Below are 22,670 nucleotides of genomic sequence, written 5' to 3'. Positions count from 1 at the left end.
TGCAGTTTCATGTGAATTAGTTAGAAAAAGTTGTTGGCAGTAGCATGATTCTAAAGAGTGGGATAGAAACTGCAAATGCTATAAACTAAATCTCTGATGGGTTTGGTATATCACCCAGGATCCTCTAAATAAAAGTACAGATACTATATGGCTTGCTACTACTATACAATTAAGATAATACTTGCCAATCTAACATCAAGATCATCCACAACACAGCTTGATTCATGTAAATGAAATAAGCGAAAATTCAAGACAATCTATTATGGTTCTATCTATTTGGCAGATCAAATTGTTTCTGGCTCATCCTGTTTGGTTTGGATTAGTTGTTCTTTTCTATAATGATGGGCTAAGTGTTTCATTTACCTTAATGTCTCTGTTGGATCCACATTATGGCAACACTGCATCATTATAGATTCAGTCATTACAATAATTAGGGTTTAGGAGTCTAAAGCTTTCCCAAAGGAAATAATGTCCAGATGTAAGTATGACTACAATACTACAGTTCTTCCAACTTTAGAGAAACTAATCCTTGATATATATTTCCACAAGTATATTTGAAATTGGAAATACATTATGATCACTATGGCAATGGTAAAACAGTTGTATCCAAAATGCCAATGTTCTGTAGACCTACAGCCCCTTAATTCATTTCACGGTAGAGAAGACAAATACATATTTTGAAGAATGTAACATGAAAGTGAAAAGAGAGACGTTTGAATCAATCACCTACTCATCTGCAAATGATTCTCTTCAGTCATACTGGAAACACGCAGGTCAGCCTTATGTAATCTTATCTAGCAATTTGCAAATGATCTTAAAATTTCTCCATTTCTCTTGTGCATATGCCTCTAAAGTTTCTCTAAAAAGATCTAGTGAAAATTTTGGGCACAGCACACATTTGTTCTTCTCTTTCAAACTGATTCACAAAAGAGAACGCTAAACAGTCTTCTATGACCCACTAGACACAGCAGGTCAGAGGAGCTGAGAAAAAAATGTGAGATCAGATGAAGCCCCTTGCTCTTCTATGCACCTTTTAAAAATTTCTCAGTCATTTTAATTTAAATCAATTTTTGTTCTCGTGTTCTTTTCTCAACACAGTAACATTTCTTTACAAAGGCTTTGATTCTTCTCCAAAGATGAGATAGCAAATGAGAAAGTTATTGAAACTGAGGAAGAGTTGTGATTCAGTTATACCTTCCTAGCCTAGATATGTTTTATAATTCCCCAGTCTGCTATCCTAAATTGTAACCTCAGATGTAACTTTCTAGCCTTCTCAGAAGTGATGGTATCAGTACATCCATCCATTTCCATCTCATGAAGACTGATCCAAAAACAACCCACTACTATTCATCTTCTTCCTTCTTTGTGTTCAAACCCTTGTGTCTGTGTTACTATCCTATCGCTTCCATAACAAATCACTACAGATGGAGTGGCTAAAAACACCACCAATGTATTGTCTTACAATTCTGGAGGTTTGAAGCCTAGTACAGGATCTCCCTGGCTAAAATCAAGGTGTTAGGAAGGATCTTATTTCCTTGCCTTTTTTAGTTTCTAAAGACTCATGGCTCCCTTAAAACATCTTTTAAGCCAGAAAATCCTTCTCAACCTGGTACCGCTATGACCTTACTTCTATCATCCTAAATCAGTCTCTGACTGTGACTCTTAGGTCTCCCTCTTCTGCTTTTAAGGACCCTTCTGATTTCTTTGGGTCCATCAGGAAAATCCAGTATAATCTCCCAACTTTAAATCAGATGGTTATCAATCTTAATCCTATCTTTAACTTTGACTGACCTTTGCCATGCAAACTAACACATTCATAAATTCTGGGGAGTAGGATGTGATCATCTCTTGGGGGCCAAAATTTTACCTACTATAGTCTCTAAAAGCTCTTTCAGCGTTTCCTCTTGAGAACTCATAAAAATGCAACATTTACTCATCAGAACAAGATTTCATTTCTTCTGTTTCAAAACCTTCCCAAGATAGTAACTTCTTGGCAGCATGCTACTATGAAAATGTAGTGAGTAGGATTCAAAAAGCTTAAATCCAAAAGCTCAAAGGCTGTATCACTAACTAGATCAAGATATTTAACATTTGTGAATCTCAACTTCTTTGCTTATAAAGCAAAGGTAATAAATAGTTCACAACTTGACCAGCTCATAGAATACCATGATGACTAAATGGGCTGGTGACTTGAGACTTTCCTTAAAATATGTTGGACAAATAGCAGGTCAAAGAATAGTGATACAAACTTTAGAGATACATTGACCTACGTTGAAAACTTGGCTCTTTCATGTGACCATGGGTTAGTTTCTTAAATTCTCCAGATAGGTTTTGCATTTCTATAAAATAAAGATAATCTCTCAGGAGCATTAGGGGAATTGAATAAGACAAAACATATAAAAGCACTTAGAACAGCACTAAAAGTGCACTGGTAATTAATAAATGATTATACTAATTTGGTTATTGAGTTTTTCAAAACTTTAATTTTAAGGGAAGTGACACATATATACAATATTATTAGCTCTGATTAGTGTGTAGTTAGCACAGTTTATTTGTAAAAAAAATCTTAAAATCTTTTATGTATTTTTAGTCCCTTTTTAATTAGTAAAAGGACATGGACTTCTTAAAATTGATTCTCATAAAACATTAATGCCATTATTTTTGATATTCTAAATTGTCTCAAATTTAAGCATGTGAGGTCCTTCAAGACTGCTTCTATTTTAATTTAAAAAAATTTTGTTCCCATGTTCTTTTCTCAGCACAATAGTATTGATCTCCAGCTTTCTGGTACATCAACATATTCCAGGTTCACACTGTCATCGTGCTGCCACAAACCTAGAATCTCCCATTCCTCCACAGAACCTTGGTTTCTTTTAAAGAGAAATATTATTTAGAAACCAAGATCTAGGGACTATGACTTATAATCAATGACTTATCATTGATTCTGGCCCAGTTCCACGGACAGAGCTAGGAAATACACATATATTTATGTATTTATAGTCCACAAGGTTTTTCCTTACCTGTGGATTCCGTGTCCTTTTTTCCATACAGTGAGAACCCTAATTTTCAACAACATCAATATATTTACTTATTTGTTTTATCCTTCAGGACATATAAAATAATTTCAAAACTGCTAAACCAATAAACTATCAACAACAAACCTATTACGTAAAGTATAGGGTTTGGGCTCTTTTTTTTTTTTTTTTTTTTGCCTTTTTTACCCTAAGTCTATAACTCACTAAGGGTGTTCAGAGAACTATGTTCAAAAGTTCCTTGAATAATTCTTTTTCCTAAATGTGGCTAGTGACAGTTTGATACACATGTGGGTTTATGTGTTCCTGTTATAGAAGTTTATAAAAATTATAGAAGTTTAAAAAATTGTAGAAGTTTTTATACTTATTTCATTTTAATTTTTAAAATATGTAAATTATTTATGCATTTCAAAAGCCAAGTCAAAATATATAAATATTATATACAAAATATACAAGTATGTTATATAATTATATAAATATATATTGTAAAAAATAGAAAGATAAATTTCATTTCTATTATACCTTCCAATCAATTCCCATATAGTTACCATAGTTCTCTTTTATTCTTTCTGTTCTCAGTGTTTTTTGAAAAAATAAGCATACACACATATTCACATGCACCCACGTGCACACATACACGTCTTACTTCCCTTACTCTTTTACAAAAAAGGCAAAGCTGTATTTGCTATTTTGTACTCTATTTTCTTCACTTTATAATATATCCTAGAAATCATTCCATATGTTTTTAAAAGCAAATGCTGCATTATTTGCTATATATTCAATACTGTTGTATTGTTGACTTTGACCCTCAACATTATTAAACACCCTTCTTTGTCATTATTTTATGACTTTTGATCTAGTGTCTACCTTCCTAATATTAAAATCAAAACCACTGCCTTCTTGCCATTTGCAGTTGCCCTTTAAACCTTTGTCTATTTTTATTATAATTTTTTTTGATCACTTGTTTCAGGTATCTCATATTCACCACAGAGTTGGGTTTTCAAAATGAGCTAATCTGAAAATTTTTCTTTTAATAAGTGACTTAAGACCTTTATATTCTATAACTCTATGATAGATACTATGTTATTATATTTACTGTGTATTATGTAACATGTACTGTGCTTCTTTGTTCTATCCAGTGGTTTATTTTGCCCTCCTTTTGTATTTCCTTTGATGTACAGGAAAGTTTGTGTTTTTATACTTAATGGTTATTTTTATGATAATATTTTTTAAATGCTCTTATTACATTTTTCCTTACTTAGACTTTAACTATTTCATTTGTCCAATGTAATTATATCTCTTGATACACCCCTAATACTCACATGGAAATCAATGAGCTTATTCAACTTTTTACTTTATTTCACTCTTCTCCCACTTTTTAATTGCCTATCGTTACTTTGTAATTATATAGTCTTCTTCCATCCTTGTTCCCATCTTTGTTTTAGGCTTGGATCTGCAATTAAATATATTCAATATTCAACATCATTTTTTGTAACTGAGTTCTGAGTCAACACTTGGGCGGATGAAACCATCCTGTGGTAGATTCCTCAGGAAGGGTTCATAAATACCATATTCCCAGAGGCAGTGCACTCTGGTGGTTTTCCAGGCAAGCTGAGCAGCAGCTTGGTTAGATACAAAATCCTTAATTTTCCTGCTTTGTAAAAACGTTTTAAACCCGTTGTCTTGTTTTATATCTTGCTTCAAGAGATTAACTACGTTGCTTTTCTTTCCTTTAAAAGTGACTTGGTTTTTTGACATGTTTTGATGTGTTTGTTTGTTTGGAGGCCCAGAGGATGTGGTATCTTTAAAGTGTAATACATTTATTAGAATATGTCTCAGATGTGATCATTCTCTTTCATTCTCCAACCACATGCCTGAGGAAAGGCCATGTGAACACACAGTAAGAAGGTGGATGTCTACAAGCCAGGAAGAGAGCTCTCACCAGAACTCAACCATACTGGCACCCTGATCTCAGACTTCCAGCCTCCAAAAATGTGAGAAACTAATTTTTGTTTTTTAAGCCACCTATCTGTGGTATTTTATCATGATAGCTTGAACTGACAAATACACTATTTTTCTTTTTTTTTTTTTTTTCCTTTTTAATAGTAGCTTTCTATGGATGTTGTATGCAGTTTTCTGTTCTATTCAGTTCTGTTCATCTGATATTTTCCTATACAAAAGGAATAGGTTTATCTAGGCCAATGTTGGAAGTTTGGGTTGCTTACCAGAATTTTTAGTTCAGGATTATCCTCTTCTGTCTGTTTCTGTAGGATCTTTACCTTCCACAACTTGATTCCTTTTCTTTCGCCAATAAGGTCCCAAGGCATACTCCTCACTCTAAGTCTCCCCACTCCACCCAGGAGACGTGCTCATTCAAAACTTCCACCACTGGTTCCATGTATTTCCACACTTTTTCCTTTTTATCCTCCAGTCGCCAAAGGTCTGACTAACGAGGTCTCTGACCTGTTCTCAGCATTTCTCTACTCAGGGTATTGATTCTCCCTTAACGTGTGTGATTGTATCAGTAATTATCAACATTAGGTCCTTATCCATTTTTTCTATTTTCTGCTCAGTCTCTGACTGACTCCCTACACAGTCATGTGTTCTGAGAATGAATCTGCTGAATCTGCAGATTTATTTTGCTACCTACACATAATTTAAAATTTGTAGTAGTCTTGATGTTCTAATTTATACCATCGATATCAACTGCAGGTAATTTTATTTGCTCTTTTCATTGATCTGCATGCATAGTTTCAGAAGAAATGTTTAGAAATGTTGATTTAAGAAGCTGCCACTGCCTTTAGGAAGCTGGATGTCATAATCATCATTTCTTATTCCGTGTAAATACTTGATATGACAGATGTAATTGTATTAAGGAAAATAACTGATTCAGAGTCTAGGGATCTAGTTCTTCCTCAAGAAAATATCTGTAACGATAACATGCCTAATGGTTCCCATCTGGTGAGCATTGGCTCAAAGTTCATCCATTACTGATTTCTTGGCCCATTTCTCCAGGCCTTTAATTCGAAGTGTTCTTTGGCATTCTCTCTTGAATATATCTTTCCATCACAAGCTTAATTATATTGTACTAATTTCATTTGTTCTAGAAGCCTTGTCACTCAGTTTACCCATCTCATTACTTGGGAAAGTGTACATACTCCTACTTTGTTAACCCCTGTGTGCTGCTTGGAAGCTTAAAAATGTAAGTTAACATTATATAAGAGCTTTTAAGGCAAAAGTGCTTTGCAAAAGTAAGAGAATAAACATTTTATCATTAAACCCACTTTATCTTAGAAGAAATGTATTTAGGTCTTAATTGTTCAGTTCAAGGTGATATAGCAAGTTTATATGAATTTCTAGTCCTTGGTTACTAATTCTTTTCCCTATATATGCTTTATACATAGACATCTTCATCTCAGGTACCTTTAAATTTCAGCTGAAATAGTGGTCCCCAAACTCTAAGACTACCTTTTCTGAATTTTTATGTCTAAAACATGCGAGTATATCTTTAACCTTCCCCACTGAGACTCATCATCTCTCTATCCATTCAATTCTCATTTGTACTCAATTTATTCTTGCATTCATTTGTGTCTATTTTAATATCTAGGTTTCTCACAATTTTTTGAAAAGGATTTTCTTTTCAGTTTTTCCTGTCTCATTGGTTTTACTGCCAACCTCAATCAGATATTTTTCATATGCTGGAAAAGCTCCTGGAAGCACACTTAAAACTGGGGAAATTTCCTTCTCATCCTTGTCTTCCCTGCTCCTACACACTCCCCACACCAATCATGTCCCTCTTTTTAACTTCACTGTAAATTTTTTTCCAGCCTTCAATATTTCACTGCTCATTTTAAAACAAAGATTGTAGAAGGAAAAAAGAAAATGAGTAAATAAGGGTGAATAGAAAATTTTTATACAAACAAATTTCTATTCTCAAGTCTTTTCTATGCCCTGAGAATGTGTATCTGAGAGAAAAAAAGAAAAATACAGTTCCAACTGTTGGGGATCTGGGATGAATCCTAACAGCAGACTAATTTGCTATAAATAAGCCATTTAGACTAATGGTAAGAAAAAGGAAGGTTCCAAGGCTAGCAAGTTAGAGAAGACATTAGAAATACAATTCTATTTGGCACTTCTGACATTAGGGGACATGTAAAAACTGTGAAATGATTATTTTAGGGAAATGAAAAAGCATGTTTCGCCCCTATGATTACATTATTTTATTTAACTATGTGGTGCCCTTAAATTTCCTGTGAAGAAAACGAGAGGAAGTATGAGGGGTTTCTGGTTGGTATTGGCATGTGGGGATAACTTATTTACACTTGACTCAAGCTCAGAGTAATTGTGGCCTTGTGCAAAAAGAAGGTAAATTAACAGTCTTCTAGCTTCTAACAGGGAGCTAAAGTATTTAATATTTTCGTTTTCCCCAACATAATGCATATTTGGCAGAATTGCTTAACTATAAAAATCACCATCATCATAAACTTTCTGCTTCTATGCTCACCAGTTGTACTAAGAGTTGGAGACACATCAGTCCAGTTTGCTTTCAATTATTCTGACTTCTCATTAGATAAAGGATTGATAACTACAGTTTGCTAATAGCATATAAAGCTTCTTGTAATCTAGATTTAATGTAGGCTAATTCCCAGCACAATGTGAGCTACTGTACAGTCCATGGAATAAGACAACCTAGTTTTCTCACAGTTAGTTACATAGAGGCTACGCCATGAGTCACTTGCCATTTGCCATTCCTTTAGTGTGTAAATCTCAATTCACTCTCATTCAACGGTTTTAAAAATCAAAATCTTCCGTTTATAGACTCCAGCATTCAAATTAGAAGAGGAAAAGTTGAATAAATATTTAGTTCAAATATTTTAAAACAATTAATGGAACAAGCATAACTTGAGTTTCATGTCTGTTTTTTACTTATATCAGGTTTTCCTGTAAGTATAATCATTTAAATCATGTGAATATATTCCACGACATTGCATCTAAGACAATCTTCCAAAGGATGTTCCAAAAAACACTTGTTCCATAACATGTTTTTTAAGTACTTTTAAAAAGCTAGAGGCACCCAATGTTGCTCACTCTTCATCCCACCTCATCTCTCTGAATATACATAATTGTTTATCATAGATCTAAAAATCCAGAAAGAGATTTCTAGAATATGGTGATAATATAGTTAATGACACTCAGATGGCTGTATAGTAGCGGGGATTACATTTTACGGAAAATACATAAGAACTGAATAGGCAAAACTAATAATAATAAAATAATAATTGTCATATTAGAGCTAGCACACATAAAATTTACTACATAGTATAAAATGTTGTTCTAAAATATATAGTAACTAATTTAACTCTTAAGACAACTCTATGAAGGTAAGCACTTTCATTATTCCCATTAAAAATAAGGGTAAACCAAAGCCTTAGGTCAAGCACATTATGCAAAGTTGGAGACAGTGTATCTATAAGTAAATTAAAACTCAGCTGTTCTATTCCAGATCTTCTGCTCTTAACAACTACAATCACTCAAAATTTTTTTTCTGAAATTTAAGTTTTAATTGCCAGGAGTTGATATATCTAATAAAAGTAATTAATTTTCAAACTCCTTAGTGAATCCGTCGTATGCATCTTTTACATACAGTCAGTGCATTATTTCCCCGTTTTTGAAAATCTATTTCAAAGCAAAAGGCAAAGTCCAAATGTTACATGGGGATATTTGTGGATCTCTCTTAGAGTGGAGAAACTTTTTTTTTTTTTTCTGTCAAGATGAAGCTGAAATGGAAAGACAGGAAGAAGGAAGTTTGATTTGCTTTTTTGTTTGTTTGTTTATCTCAGGAGCTCTCTGACAATCTGATGAGCTGCTGTTTAATGCAGTGAGACTCTGCAGACCGTGTCAAGACAGCTTGCAGACAACTCATTTTTTATTTAGGAAATGTGTGCTTAGAAGCTTCAGTGTCTACGGTTTCCTTTGAATCAAATTTTGTAGCGTACTTGCTTTGGTTTCATTTCATTTGGAATTTGGCAGAAGAGGAGTTGTGAATGAAAACCCTCTTGTTTATGTACTTTTTTCTGCACACAGAAGAGACAGAACATGAATTAATTATGACTCCATGGGAAATCAATACTTTGGTGACTGAAATCTTGATATGCCTTAATATATTTTGTTACGATACTATATATTTTGATTGTATTTCCCTGCTTTTCTCCATTTACAGAGCAATTATATATAATTTATATTTGCATAGTTTAATGTTTTTACAGGTGATGATTTAAGTTTATCTTATGCCAATGGTATTTTTTTAATGTTAGCACTGAAGATACATAGTTTACCTACCCAGTGAGTTTCGTATTCTTAAGATTAGTTTTTTCTTTGATTTTTCTCACTATAAATTTGTAGTATTCATTAAGTGAATAATCATGAATTACCAATATTAATTATCTATTCAGTGTCTACTAATTAAATGCATATTGATGTCCACATTAATGCAAATCTATATGGATTTTATTTAGGTATAAATGCTCTGAAGATACTAGTAAGTCTCTTGTTTCTTCACAAGACCCTCAAATCTGCTTCTGAAGTGAGTGAATTCTGAACTATAAATCTTTTTTCAGAAATATAACAATGGCTAAGAAAGAGTCCCTGGGGAAATCTGGTATTATTGATCACAGCTTGTCATGATCATTCAATTATGTGGGTGAAATCTTACTTGTCAGAGGATATTTTCTTATTGTAGTTGATGTGATTCTCTCACTGCAGGTTCTCAAGTTTTGAATGCCTGATGTGAATGCTTTGATTTCTTTTCAAAAACAGGAAGAATCTTTTGCTCTGCGCTATGCAGTGATAAACGGAAAATGCAATGATTTTAGGAAATGAGTAATTAAGCTCTTTTAGTACTTGACAATGTAGCTATAATAACTGACCATAATATTTATTCTATCACGAATTTAGGAATGTTCATTATTCTTTTTTCTTGAATACACAGAAAGTGACCTATTGTGACAGAGCAAGTATAAAAATATGTTTCACACTTTATTCACCTTTGATCTGGAATGATAATTAAATCACATTATCCCCAATTCACATCACATTACTGACAACATCTATATAAATTCTGCATTTTTATAATATACTCTTGAAATAAAACTTTATCAGCATCTTCACTTTTAGCAATAATAGATGAAAAACCTCCCTAAGATTTAGAACAAGAATGTTCCACCCCACCAACATTAGAAAAGTAAAAATCAAGATGGGAAATAAGGCACTTGATACTCTAAGAATTCATATAGGGGTTACCTGGCCTAGTGAAGAGTAATTTTGAAATATGACAAATAATTTTTTTTAATTTAATAGCTATGGTTGTATTCAGTTATTTTATAATAGGAAAAAAACAGCAGGAGTAATTCATTAAATAAGTATACTATACTTATGTATTACAGCATTACTAGCATATTTTTTAGGAATATGAAGAAATTCTAATGATACAAAGGCAAATTTAAAAAGTAAAATATTAAACACAGTAAGCAATGTACCTCTTTCTTAGTGGTAGCAAGAGCTAGCTGCAACATTTGTCCTTTATCTTGGATATGGTATTTTGACATGCCCTAAACTACTGGACCTCTAGACATTTCACCAAGGTTGCAGACCCCTGAATTTTTATGAGGATTATTTCCCACTGTCTGTTTCATATTTGTCTTACTGAGTTGAGTAGGGTAGTTGCTACTTACTGCCTACTAGGTCCAAACAGAAAACCATCAATGTAGAGGACCAGAATAATGTACAGTTGAATAAAGAGGCAAAGTCCCTGTGGACTGGATTATGACGGAGGGCTAAATAATTGGTATGGTCGTGCCATAGAACAGTGAAAGTGTCTACTGTCTTTGACAGCCAAAAGTAAACTTCTACTGTGCTTTACTAACAAGTAGAGAGAAAGTAACATTCAACTTTCAACTGTTGATGTAACAGATCAACAGTTACATACAAAGCATCAAGGGATATATGGATTTGTTCTATCAATGAAATGACTTCTGGAATAGCAGCTGCAACTGGAGTTACCACTTGATTAAGTTTACGAAAATCCACAGTTATTCTCCAAGAGCCTTCTGTCTTCTTACTTCAGTGAGATAGACTAGCTGAATGAAATGTAGTGAGAATCAACATTCTTTCATCTTTCAAGCCCTCAATGCTGGCACTACCTGCAAGAATTCAACGTTGCATTTGGTTTATTATTTTAGTGTACAGAGATAGTGTTAGTAGTTTCCACTTGGCCTTTTCCTATCTTAATAGCCCTCACCCTGCAGGGCAAGGAACCAATGTGGGGATTATGCCATTTGCTGAGTATGTCTTCAGACAATGTCAAAGACCTCTTTAGATAAGAACATCCTGCTCTGATACCAGTTATGGTAACCTTATCCCTCTCCATCATTTCTGGCCAATAAATGCCACTATCTTGTCCTTAATTAACTGGGATACCATCATCTCCGTTTAATTCAGAGAGCCTGGTTCAAAGACAGCAGTTCCCACTGTCAATCCTCACCTACAGAGAACACCACTACAGAAATCCTGAAGGATGTCACCTATGTATTTCTCCAAGACTAGCAGAATGGAGATCTACATGACCTTCCCAAAGGGTATAGTTAAAGATTTGTGACAGGTGTTACATAAATCCACTGTAGCATTCTGATTTCTCTGAATATCAATAGATACTCTACATTATTCCAAGGAAATTCTAATATTTTAAGTTTAATTCAGTATAGTCCAATTTTGGGTCCAGACAGCAGACAGTCAAAAAAAAAAAAAAAACCCAAAAAACTCTTAAAGCCACTCCCAGACATTCAAGCTAACACACTGAATTCAGAATCTTTTAGAGCATCCATATCAACTTATTATTCCAAATATAATAGTATGTTCCTTCCATTTTCACACTCCCTTGGGATCCAATCTCACACATATTCTTCAGGCTTCTGTTGATGTGAGTTAGAAAAATCTTGCAAGTCCTTTTGTGTTTATGGCACCTCCTCATTGTTCACACTTTATGTGTGTCTGACCCCAAGGAGCCTCCCAGAACTTGGGTCTGGTCACAGGTCTAGAAGCAATGAGAAGTCGTGGGGTTAGATCCTTAAAAGGATCAATGATCTCCTACTAGGCAACTGTAATAGGGAAGACTATTGTAGTTGTTCAAGGAGAGAGGGATCAAACTCTTCAGACCAGGGAGGAGGGGATACTTCCAGTGGAGAAGAAAGCTAAACAGACTTCATGGGTTCAAGGTAACCCACTTCACTGGAATCTGCCACAAATGCCCAACTTAATTTTTGGTGTTTCACTCCTTCCTAATCCCCTAAATACAACAAAAGAGAATCTATGAAATCATAAATTAAATATGTATTGTAATTCAACCACATAAACACTTCGAGTTTAAATTTGCTTTTCAGAAATACCATCCCTGCACTACAAGAGATAAAGAATTTTTCTAGGGACATCAAAGAAAATTTTTGGTCCTGTATCCTTGACCCAGAAACGTAAAGCCCTGAGGTCACCATTTTTCACAACTTCTCCGGTAGCAGAAATCAACTAACCCCATTATACTTCTTATCTACATCAAAATGTTCTATTGCAACAACTACTTGGTCACAAAGACAAAACTTCTGTAAGAACTAGGTTACAGGTGTCCATAGGTGATAATTTACGTAATGGCTTTGTTGTCATATGCTATGGAACACCAGTGATTTCTTTACCATTGGTGAAGGGTTCTTAAGTGCCTTTAATCTGAATACATCAGAGAAGCAATTTGATTCTCAATCTTAGATTCTATAGCCATAAAACCATTTCTGATAGCAATAACTATCAATTGTGGTTTAATCAAGACACAGGTCCACAAGGAACATTATGGAATTAGAAAATTATTATAAGATTTACACTTCACATAATTGTAGGAGGAGCTGGAGAAGTAAAAGTGTCATAAGACGAGTTGAAGAATCAAAGAACGTTCACTAACTAGTCCTTACACAGTTGAATGAGCTGGACATGGATGGATATATGGAAGCCTGAAATAGCTGGTTCCTGGAAAAGTATTAAAAAGAGGAGACAGTACAAGCCTATCAAAGGAGTTTAACTTTCCATGGCCACCTTTGTGAGTTCATAATTAAGCATATTGTGGTAAGCCTGTGGGACAGGAGGGTGGACAGTTGGGGAGATTCTAGACATGGAGTGGACAAGAGTAAGAACAAAATGGATCTGTCCACACAACTACATCAATCTCTCATAATTTCTAACCCACAATGACCTCTCGAACATAGCTGCAGCTTCACTTCTGCCTCGAATATCATGCAACTCCACTTTTAGTCAACTCTTAACCTGGTAGAATACAAGGAAGGAGATTCTAGGAAATATAGCATCTAACACAACCATGTTAACAACAGAACAATCCCACATACTGAGCTAAGGAGCTTACCAGGAGACAGATACTGTGCTAAATCTTTAATGTGTATTATTCATTTACTTATCAGAACAACCTTGTGAAATTAATGGTATATTTATTTTTATTTTTTACTTGAAAAATATCAAGAAAACAAAAAATAATAAAATTACCCATAAACCCACTACTTATAAATACAAACATAGAAAAGGAAAAGATGTCCCTTCCCTGTCTCCAATCCCATCTTCCACCTGTGCACTTCTATTCTCAAAGTACTATTGACATTTTGTTGTAACTTTTTGTTGTTTATCCACTCCTCTTCTCTGTACTTGTGGAAGAATAAGGATATCTGGAGCAATTTTGATGGGTTGGTAATCAGAGACCTTTCCCACACTTTCTAGGAACCACACAGACCTCCCAGATTGTTTTGTACTTTTCAGTGACAGAATGAGGAAGACATGGAATATGACTGTGTTATAAATCTCAAAGTGGCATGGGGTTTTGGAACCTAATATAGTTTAAAGAAATAAAGAAATGTGCTCTTTCTTTCACACTTGAGTTTATAAACTAATATTTATCCTGGTTACTTTAGCTAGGATTCTGGCACTAATTCATTCTTAACTTTCTTCCCTGCTGAACCACATATATGGTAAGAATTACTCTAGTCTCTAAATCTATATTAAGCAGGTGCTTCATCAGATTCTGGACCTTAGCTAACACTTCAAGCTTAGCTCCCCTGGTCTTACACATCTGCTATTTTTAAAAGACCAGGAAAGAAAAATCCAAGTAAAGCATTTGTTATATTGCCATGGTTAGTCAATTATATTGCTGTTTTACAATTCTGCCTTCCTTCCCTGTCCTTTTCATAACTTCTGTGTGGGCAGAGTATATTTTCCATCCCATTTAGGTGTGCCATATGTCCTGCTCTGACCAGGAGAATCTGAGTATAGGGGATACTGTACAGCTCTGAGGAGAGAGATGATCTTGGCCTGGAGCCTGAAGCAAAGCTGCTCTGGCTGACTTTCTGAGCCCTAAGTAGGAAATAAATCTTTGTATTGAAAATTATAAGAATTTGAAGTTAAGTTAAATGCAGTATTATAAGAGCAATAACTAGTCTTTCTAACAGTAGGTGTGGAAGGATAGAGGGTCCTCTCTCTAATAGGTGGGCAGCAAACCCAATACCAAGTATATGTTAATGATAACATGTTAATGACAACATTTAGGAAAAAATTCCAATAAAAGAGTAAAAATAAAGATTTCTCAAATAAAGCACTATTTGCCAGGTTTACTTTAATTCTTGGCTGAATGCAATAGTAACTGATAAGCTAACCATGAAAGTATATGGTTTATGGCCAAAATTACACTAAAAGGGAAATTATAGAAGAAAATAGTTTCATTATTAAATGAAAGAGAATGAAAGTATGTACCAAAATGCTCAATTCAAAAATTTAGAAAGAGGATCATTAAAAAAAAGCCTAAGAAATAACAATAACAATAATAAAGATAAAAGCAAATATTAATAAATTTTAAAACAGCAACAAAATAAAGAGCAAATCTAAGAACTAGATATTTTTCTGTTAAATAAAGCATTAAAGTCAAGTTTCTAACAATCCCAATCAAGATAAAGAGAAAATACAAAAGTATAAATTAAGAATAAAAAAAATTTAATATTCCTTAATTTCTCATTATCAATTTTATAAGATACATTTTGACATGTGATAAAATTGAGGTAAAGATCTTCCTTGACTTCCTATGTAGTTACATCCTGATAAATTCATCCAAAATTGAAAATATCATAAGTCAAAAATGCATTTAATATATTAACCTACCAAACATCATAGCTTAACCAAGCCTACATTAAATGTGCTCACAAACTTATCTTAGCCTATAGTTGGGCAAAATCATCTAACACAAAGCTATTTTATAATGAAGTGCTAAATAGCTCATGGAATTTATTGAATACTGTCCTGAAAGTGAAAAACAGAATGGCTGAATGGGTACAGAACAGTTGCAAATGTGTTGGTTGTTTACCCTCATGATCATGTTGCTGACTAAGAACTGGGGCTCATTGCTGCCGCCCAGCATCACAAGAGTATCAAGAGAGTCTCTACACATACTGCCAGCTCAGGAAAATATCAAAATTCAAGTATGGTTTCTGCTGAACCGCTTTCCCATCATAGTAAAGTCAAAAAAATCTTAAGTTGAACCATCGTAAGTTCTCCTATATTAAAGCCTGGTATCAAAGCAATAAGAAACAAGCATCTTAGCAAAGTTCTAAAATTATTTTCTTAACATGAAATCAGCCTACAATGTCATAATTAAAATAAAGCACAAGAGAAATGCCTATTAAAATCAGAAAGTGAAAATTTAGTCAGTATAATCACTATGACAGTATTCTGAAATCCTTGCCCAATGAATAATGTCAAGAAGAAATAAAAAGCCAATTAAATTGTTTATTGATAATAATCTTCCCAGTAAATGCATTCTAGAAAAAAAATTATAAAATTGATAGAAAAGTTAATAAAGAGGTATACACTAAATGTGCAAACAAAAATCATTAGTACTATATAACCCAGGAAGAATAAATTAGAAATTTTAATTAGAAAAATATATATCTAATTCACAACTGCTAACAAAATGTATAAAATACATTTAAAAAACTTAAGAAAAAATATGCTGAACATAAATTTTAAAAATCTATAAAATTCCACTGAGAATCTTAAAATAAGACTGGAATAACTGGAAAACCATACTAAGCATTCAGCTCAGAGGAAAAGATGTTGAGTGTCTTCTCTAATTACTATGTAGGTTTAATGCTATTTAAATCATATCCCAGTGATTGTTTTTAGAAATTGACAGAATGGTTCCAAAGTTTATCAAGAAGAGCAAATTTCTTGGATTAAAAGGTCCAAGAAAACTTTTAAAAAGAAAAGTAATGAGGGAGATTTGCTATAAGCAATACTAAAACTAAAACAATGAAAGCTGTAAGTAGATTATTATCTAAGAATTGACAAATGGATAAATGTAATGAAATAAATTGCCCAGAAGCATACTTGCACAATGATGTTAGACAACAGTGAAAGTAGCATCATAAATCTATCTAGGGAGGGAGGACAGAGAGAGAGGAAAGTTTGTTCAGTAAACGTTTCTGGGATAACTGATTGCCTCCTTGGCGGGGGTAATATCATATACTCACTTAACATCATAAAAAAATTTTATTCTAAATTATGACAGAATAAATTGAAAATAAAATCATAAAAAGATAAAATATTTGATAAAGATTTGTCAGATCCCAAAGTAGAGAAATATCTTTTTTAGTTAATGCTCTTAATCTTTCTTAATTTTGAAAATCTATAAACATAAAAAGCAGTGATAATATCATGATGAATTCCTCTTTCCATTATAGAGCTTCAACAATTACATTTTGCAAACTTCTGTGACACTGATGAACCAAGTTACACAGGAAAAGTTTTACATATTTGACTATATAAATTTATGTTTAAAAAAAGAAAATCCAAATGATATATTTTCCAGAAGGTTTTTAAAAGGCTGATGGAGAAGACTTTCTGTGATAATTAGCTAGATAAAAATATTTATTATAGTCTACATGAAACTCATCAACAAAAATAAAAATACAGCATCTTCATAAATTAGAAAAACAGCTATCAATTTGAAAAACAAATCAAGAAAAATATTTGCCAAACACTATGCACTTTGGAGCAAATGGCAGAGGATATAACCTTCCACACTTTTGGGGGGAGAATATTCAAGAAGTGAATGCTGCAGCTTTGTATGCACCCAGCATCAGTTCCTTAGACTGCTAAGAGTTGCAGGCATGGGCCAGCCACAGGAGGACTAAACAAGATCCCTGTGGGGACACAGCTCCATACTACAGAACAGCAGAGTGCCATTCTGGAAGTCAGCGCACTTGGAAAGAGAAACCAGAAACAAAAATTATGAGAAGGAAAAGACAAAATTATTATTGTTTGCAGTAGATATGACTATATACTTACAAAACACAAAAGAACAAAGTGAAAAAAAAGCTATTAGAAATAATGCAAAAAGGTGAATCAGAAGGCATTATAAAATCACAATATAAAAAGCAACAGCTTTTCAATATACAAACCTGAGTGAGAAAAGTTGAGTAAATTGATCTTATTTTCAACAGAAATAACAAAACAAAATATTAGGAAAAAACTTAACAAGAATTGTGTAGGGCTTATACAAAGAAAATGTTAAAATCCTAGTGAGACGTGTTAAGAGCCTTGAATAAATGGAAACACATAATTCACCTGTGGAAACCAAAATTTCACATTGTCAAGATGTTAATTCTCTCTAAATTAATTTATTGAATCAATATGACCTGAAACGAAATAATTTGAAAGTAAAATTTTAACTTTGAGCTGTTAAAATAAACATTCAGAACTAGCCAAGAAAATGAAGAAAACTAATGGAGAAGTCCTACAGAATATTAAAATATAATAGAGTTACATAAGTTAGAGTAGCTTGGTGTGAGTGGAGTTGTATACCCGTGGCTCTCAAATAATGCAGAAGAATCACCCAGGATGCATGTTAACTCTGAAATTTCCCTGTGGATCAAACGTTAAAAATTCTGATTTTCTAGGTCAAGGCTAGAGCGTGAAAATATGCATTTTTTATAACAAGATTCCCAGGTGATTTTAACCCAAGTAAAGTACAATTATCCTTCCCTTAACTAATCTACCAGTTTAACTAAGGAGCTCTACTTTCACAGTGAGACGTAACATTTGATGCCTTCTGCATACTGAAACTAAAGCCAACAGACCACACTCTGTTGCATTCACACAAATCTGTTCCCACGGTTGACTCCATTGTGTTCTTTCTCAGAACCAAAACTAAACACTAATAACTGTTTATGCCTATTAACATCAAATAATTATCAAATTTAATTAAATATTATGTAAATCCATAAAACATGAATTCAAAAAGAAGACTGTTTTCATGAAAACTAAGTTAAATATTTTAGAAAAATAGAATAAAAGTAAATTGCTGAAAAAAAAATCTTTTAAACTAGTGTGGATGAGAAAACTGTAACAGATTAGGATATAAATCATAAAATGCTAGAATGATTCTCAGTTTACTCATAAAGGTCTTTCTTTAATATCTTGCCCCACTTTTAAGAAAGATAAAATCATCATTAATATGAAATTGATGACATAAAAAAATTAACAGTAGAATCATAATCAAAGAAAATGCCTGAGATCTAATTTAAGAGACTGGCAGATAAATATGCATTCGTATGATTTAAATTACAATATTTAGGAAATTATATATTTTTAATGATTCTCTGTTTTAATTATTATTAAACAAAGAAAATATTATTATTAACAAAGAAAATACTAATTCCAATCATGTTGATAATGTCGGCTAAAGGGACATCTTCTCCAATAAAAAAACAACAATTTGAGAAACACTATAATAGACAGATTAATGAAACAGGACAGAGGCTTCAGATATGGATTAGTTAAATAGGAAATTTGGAAAATATGTATTCTAAATAGATGGGAAAAAGATAAATCAATTAAGGATGTTGAGAAAATCGACCAGTCATTTGGAAAAATATTATACAAATGGGTCTTTCTCATATTCTTACCAAAATAAATTTACAAGAAAAACATATAATTGAGGTCAGAAACATTTTTAAAAGCACTAAATTTTAATTTAATTTAAATTACATTTGCAACAAGGAAGATCTTTTAAGCATGACATTACATATAAGCCATAAAGGCATTAAAAACAAGACAACAGGCCCAAAATGGAGTTACTTATGCTAAGCCTCATGTCACCAAAGACTTAACAGTTTTGGCTCTCTCAGAAATGGAATCTGAAACCAGTCAGTCAGGAGCCACCTGATCAGCACTAATAAGCTAGTGTGCCTAATAGACCCTGCAGTCCCCTAAAGGAAAGAAACTTTGTTAGAACTAATGTACTTTTTCACCTCGTTTATTTTTCTTGTCCACTCTCCCTTCTGCCTATGAAAGTCTCTTATTCTGAACAGCTTCCCCAGAGCTCCGTTCTACCTGCTAGATTGAATGCTGCCCGATTTGAATTGATTTTTTGCTCAAACTCTTAAAATGTTTAATATGCCTCAGTTTATCTTATAACAGTTCTGTTAGTAACAGTAAGAGGCGGGAACCGAAGGAGACCCCCCGGGTCCAGACGCCATGATTAACCAGACAGGGTACCTGCTGAGCCCCTGGGCTCGCTGCCTTCGCGCTGCCTTCGCGCTGCGTTTGCGCCGCCTCAGGAAGAGCCGGGTCCGTTCCTCTAGGAGCCTCCAGGGCTTCTGTCTTAGGAGCTTTCAGGCTTTACTTGAACATTTCTTTTCTAGACTCGTCTGGAAATGGCCAGAGTTGGAGTGGGTCCGACTGAAAAACTGGACCGGGTCTGACTTAGAAACGGGACCGGGTCCACGTTCCGACCAAGGTCGAGTTAGAACCAAGACTGGTTCCGGGTCAGACTGCGTCCAGCTTAAGCTCGACGGGGCCCAGCGTGAAGCCTCAGGTGAACAAAACTTTGTTTTAAGGCCGAACAAGCAGGATAATCTTATCCAAGATAATGTTTAAGTACAGCGGCCACAGCAGAGAACTTTTAACCTGGACAAGCTTTTCCATTTACGAGGCGCCCTACAGAACATGGGGTCTCTGCCAAGCACGCACAGTAAAGGGTCGAGGGAAAATTATTTTTCCTCCTCTTCAGTTTCTCGCGACCAGGATGAGACCCGCTGGGACACCCCACCTGCTCCGGAGCCTGCAGAATCCTGAGCAAACTGGCCGAAGCCGGCGAAGGGTAAGAATTCTCATTAAAGTCAGCTCTCCTAGGTTTCTATATGTGGTGCCTGGTCAGGAGAGGAAGGGAAAATTTCACGTCGTCCTCTCCTTTCAGATTAGAATGGAAAAAAAAACATTCGCAAGATTTAAATCTTTAAATTGTGACTCGTAAATTCGCTTTCGGGTGCTCGCTGGTTGTCGCCAGTTTCTCTCCCAGGAACAGCTATCGACTTCTTGTCTTGTGTCCGGAGATGTGACGCACCTTTCTGCCTGACGAAGGCACGCGGGTTCTTGTGTGTTCACGCAGCTCAATTGTAGGGTTAGGGGCCCCCAAAATATGGCCGGACAGAAATGTGGTTGCACTCCACTGGTGGCCAGGGTCGTACTGACTCCCGCCATTTCTGGTATCCTGGAATGGTGCATGCAAGTAGAGGACTGTGTAGTGCCAATTCATTCATGATCCCAGAATCAAAGGAAGAGCACTTCTTTCTTTAATTGACCTTGTATCCAGTAGTCTCTTGGAGTTAAGGATTCTCCATTGATGTTCTTTTTTTTGAACTTAGACAACAATATATGTTCCATATATTTATTAATGTTTACAAAAAAACACCACGACTGACAAGATTGACCTCAAAAAGCTGAGTTTTAGATTCACCTACAGATAATTGAAAGATTATAACAGGGAGCAAAAATCAGTTGCTCTTTGGAAAAGATAACTTGATGAGAAGGATGTCTAATGATTCTGGGGTGTCCACTGCATAATTGAACAGCTTAAGTAAACGTTGTGCATCCTTAGCTAGTATGAATTCAGTAACAAGGACTTTATATTGATTAAAAATTACCCTCAGCAGTGTTTTGAGACTGTTTAATTATTTAAGAATAATTGAAAATTATTGCATTTAAAATTTTTATTTTATATTTTCTTCTTTTATTTAATATTTGAAATAACATGAGAAATTAACTGAAACATTTTTAGTGACATATAACTCAGAAATACGAATACTTGACAGATTAGAAATAAATATGTAGAAGAACTATAACTTGGATTTATTCATGTAAAACTATATATTATAAATGTAAATTATATCTTTTACTTAATGTTATCGTGGCTAATGGCCAAATCTGCATGTAGGCTTACATGGTGGCTTTTAGGAAATTTCAAAATATGGTAGATAATAAGTTGACCAGTGTCTGCTATTTAAAGAAAATTGTTTGCATTTTTTAAACAATGAGCAGCAGGCTGTGGCATCTTGGAATTTCCTGGTTGGTGAGGCTCTGGGGATGAAAACAGGCATATTTCATTTGTACCCCTCAAAAAGGGCAGTAGTTCTAGAACTTTACATCACTTACTAGGCAGGGACTAGAAAGTTATTTGATGAAAGTTGACAGGACTGTTTAATGAGTTGGGGCCCAGGGTGCATCCCAAAATCATTAAAAGAATGTCCAAAATCTCTGTGAAATGTGATTTTTTTGGACAGAAAATGATGCAAGTCAGTTGAAAAGAACCAGAAATTTCAGTGAAACTGGGAGTTCTGAGAACTGTGTTTCTATCTTCCATGAAATAAGCCATTTTCTAAGGTTTCAATAGATTTTCCCTTTCCTAAAGTCTCAGACAAAGGATGAATGGGGTAACATTACTGAAAGCCTCTTTGGGGATTTTTCTAACAGTAATACACTCTGAGCAGGAGCTCTGCATCCTTATTATATAAAGTTTCCTACAGCATAGCTTTGCACCTGCACTGTAGTATAGTTTTATGTTTCCAGATAACCGATGGGAACCTGGTTTCTTTCCATGATATGAGTGCCTTAGTGTCTTAATATATATATATATATATATATATATATATGTGTGTGTGTGTCTCATATGTATATGAGAAGTACTTGGGGAAAATATAGTACAATATTTAGCAAAAATGAATCCTTCTTCATACTAAAACAGAATATATATTTCTCTTTGCATTTTTTACCAATATAATAAGTATTTATTCAGGGAAAAATGGCTACCTCTCATCACATACACATACATATGCACAAATGCTATTTCTTCCCTACACACAAACACACACACACACATTTTCAGGACTTATCATCTGCCAAACATGATATTCTGTACCTTGGAGGTGCAGAACTGACAAGGGATAGTATACTGCTGCACCAGAAAGTCGTAAGCATGGCCAAATCACAAAGTTTAAGTGCTGTGACAGAAGAGTATTTTCTCAACACACGGTGACAGTTGTCATGTAGGTGTGTCTCCTGCCCTACCCCCTCATTTCATGGAGGAATGAAGTTGCAACTATAAGTAAAGACTAAAAAAGTTCTTTTCTAAAAGAGAAAAAAATCTGAACAATATTGGAGCCCAAACCTCACAGCTTAAACACACTGAGGGAAACATAATTTTAGGGATTTAGAGAA

This window comes from Camelus bactrianus, chromosome 12, assembly GCF_048773025.1.
Source record: "Camelus bactrianus isolate YW-2024 breed Bactrian camel chromosome 12, ASM4877302v1, whole genome shotgun sequence".
Lineage (NCBI taxonomy): Eukaryota > Metazoa > Chordata > Mammalia > Artiodactyla > Camelidae > Camelus > Camelus bactrianus.
Note: the sequence above shows the minus strand (reverse complement) of the source record.